The sequence below is a fragment of the Triticum dicoccoides genome, chromosome 2B (genome assembly GCF_002162155.2).
Source record: "Triticum dicoccoides isolate Atlit2015 ecotype Zavitan chromosome 2B, WEW_v2.0, whole genome shotgun sequence".
In the NCBI taxonomy this organism is placed as follows: Eukaryota; Viridiplantae; Streptophyta; class Magnoliopsida; order Poales; family Poaceae; genus Triticum; species Triticum dicoccoides.
In genome coordinates this window covers 30,721,745-30,725,189 of record NC_041383.1, presented here as the reverse complement: position 1 = coordinate 30,725,189, position 3,445 = coordinate 30,721,745, and positions in this window count along the sequence as shown.

Sequence of the window (3,445 nt, the reverse complement as noted above, 5' to 3'; positions counted from 1 at the left end):
CACCTTACCTTAGCCATGGAGGTTTGCCGGTGGACAACAGAGGCCTCGCCATGGACACCAGTATCCCTCTCCTCTTCCTGCGCCCTACCTCTCCTTCCTCAGTCTCTACCTCTCTCTCTTTTTCTCTGTTCCAGGAGATCTGCAGCCGACGCCGCAGGCCCTGCCCGTTCGCTGCCAGTCACCTCGCCTCGCTGTTCGATCTCACCGCTGGATATGCACGACTCCGCCGCCCTGTGCCGTCCTCGTCGGGCACCATCATGGCGGCGCGAACACTGTATGCAGTGGCTACAATCAGCGGCGGATTCAACAGCGCGGTGGGCACTAGCGAGTAGCGACCCAGCGGGCAGCGGCTGTGCTGGCCGCTGTCTGCCGACGAGGCGTAACGGCTCGGGCCTAGACTCCGAGTTCGTCATGGCGCTCCGCGCAACTTCCCTTGCGCCGGCTGACTCATGCATGCATCTACAATCTAACTAGCTAATTCCTCCCTTTGACTGCTATTTTCTCTGGTTGTACTGTTCCACAGCTTAGGCATTTAATATTTTGATGCAAGGTGGAGGTGGGGGAAGAAAACAACAAGAAGAAGGATTGTGGGAGGAAGTGGCGTGTCATGTGGCGGCTGAGAAGAGGGAGGGGCATGAAGATGACGAGGAGATGCATTTATCTACCACGTCATGAGCATGAGATATCATCACATGTAAATAGTATATGACTCATATCACACAGCCTTTCTTTTTGTAAAAACATTTTGTTAGCACATTTCTTGTTGTACATATAGTTTTTTTAGCATGTGGCAACACATGGGCATCCAGCACTATGTGAATAAATTCACTTTTGGTCCATTTTAAACTTGCTAATTGGGTTCTTACAACTCACGATGGATCTTTGTAATCCAATGTCTGATCAAACATAGAGATGAAAGAACTAGGAATCCGCACGGACTCGGTGCACGCCTTGGTGGTGGATCAACACATACACAAGGGGAGGGGATTAGGGCGGAGAGCGGGGGGCATCACTCAATTTTAAAGGAGAGGGCTCTATTAGGAAAAGGTAAGGGTGTGTCATGGGACAGGGTTTCTGTATTGAGCCCGCATGTTGAAAATAAGACAACCACATTTCTTCCCCACATATGGTCTGGATTTGGGGAGCCCAGACTGGGAGAAATGAGCTTCGACCTTGAGGACAAACTTAATCATTTGTTTGATTCACTTATATGCACTATAGCCCGTAGCAACCGGTTATTTTTCGTCTGGTTTTTTTGTCCCACCTCCCACCACCCCCTTCCATCGGTTTTCCTCTTCTCTTGTCTGGCCGGCAATACCCAACGTATTTATGGTAATCAATCACAATTAATCCACGTATGCAAAGGCTATAAACTCAGAAATCTCATCATTCCAGGTATGGTAAGGTCATGACTCAAAAAGTTTCGAATATGATAATTATATGGTAATAATTTAGAAATCGAGCACTAAACCAATTTGAAAATCAAACCATTGATGCAATTAATCATCTAGATAGTTAATTACATATGCAATTAATTAGGTCCATTTGAATATGAATTGTTTCGCACTGAATCAATTTAAAAATTGAGTTATTAATGCAATTAATTAATTTGTTAGCCAACGCCTACAGATAATTAGAAGTAGGGATATTTCCAATTAGTCAGATAATTAATTCATTTGGTTGGCAATTAATTAGGCATGTAGAGAAATAGGTAGGTCATTCATTTTTTGTGTACTTAATTAATTAAGCAAGCAATTAGTCATGGTGAATCATTTTGAAAGTGCTTGTGGGCAAAAACAATCAACGGGCTCTCAATTACATTGCAAACCACCGAGCACCGCTTGCCAACATGGACACCGGCCACCATGCGCTCGCGACATGGGCGGCCTAGCATTCACCAAGATGGATGAAGTCTATGCTCCGCGGGATGTCCACTCAATGACGGTGGCCGAAATGTTCGCGGGTGAGGACAACATGACACAACACTAGCTAGGTGGTTCATGCTATAGTAAAAAGGAAGAGTGTTCCAAAAACAAGAAGGAAAAAGAACTGAAGCCAAAGTGGTGCATGGTGTTGGAGAAAGTAAGAGTGTTCCAAATAATAAGAGAAACAAAAAGAAAGAAAGAGTATTCTAGGAAATAAGTAGGAACGAGAACTAAAGTTGCCGAGGAATGAGAAAGAAGAAGACGAGGCATCGATGATGAACACATTAATATTGACGTGGTGCTGGTTGGTGCCAATTAAACGGATTGGCGAAGAGGCATGGAGTAGAAGACGTAGGGAAATATGAAGAAGAGAAGAACGACAATTATCCCTTCTAGCATATGGATGGAGGTGGAGCTTATTGGTGACTAGGAAAGATCTCTGTAGTTATTTGTTGTTTTGTGTTAATAGTATGTGTTAGTTTAACCCACTCTATTATATCGTAAACAAGAAAATTTCATCCTTACTGCAATGCATGGTGAAGATGAGTTGGCTATCATATGCTTTTAGTGGAGGTGGCGCCAGTGAGAGAAAAAACGAGAAATGTCTTGCTACGGCGGTAAATCGGTCAAGATCGAGAGGTTCCGACAGAAAAAGGGAAGGTGCATCATTGGATAGGGTTTTTGTGTTGAACCCGGATGTTACAGATATTGCGGATAGCCCGTAGCAACGCACGGGCGTTCTGCTAGTTAGAAGTAGAGATACACATACTCGTACGGGAGAACATGAGCTGGAGGACTCCTTCCCAACATGGCGTCCCAGGCCGATGCGGGAGGCCGCCCCGGGCCCCCAACCTGGGCCTCAATCGCCCAAAGGACTAGGCGCGCGCACGCCACGGTGATGCAGGCCACGCGGACGATACACTGAGATCGTTCCTCGCTGCAACCCTGGAGATCCGACATGACCACGCCGTGTCGCTGCGAACCCTAGCTTTTGGCCTACACCGCCGCATCGACCTTGTACATCGATTCGAGGGGACAAGTTCGTCGACTGCTTGGTGCATCTCTTCCGCGGCTCCGCGTTAGCGACCTATCCTTCCTTCGGTCCTTCCTGATTGCCCCCTCGTCCACTTATGGCTGATTTATGATCTAATCTGTTATATTGCACATGCCATGTATAAACGTCATGCGATGAAGATGGAAAAGGTTAACATCTTTTTTGCTCTCATCAGGATTCGTGGACGTGACGTTGATAATGAAGTTTCAAGAAAGAAACATCTGCGAATCAACCTGTGGTTGGATGGTTACAGTGAGTGTGGTATGCCCAGCCCATCAGGGTTCAAGTCCTGGTGCTCGCATTTATTTCTGGATTTATTTCATGATTTCTGGCAATGTGCATTCAATGGGAGTAGACGTTCCCGTCGACGACGAGGTGCCTACGGTGACTTCGTAAATTTTAAGATGATATGCCGGCTCAGTCTTTCGAAGGTGCTCATAGGGTTGGGGTGTGCGTATGTGCGTTC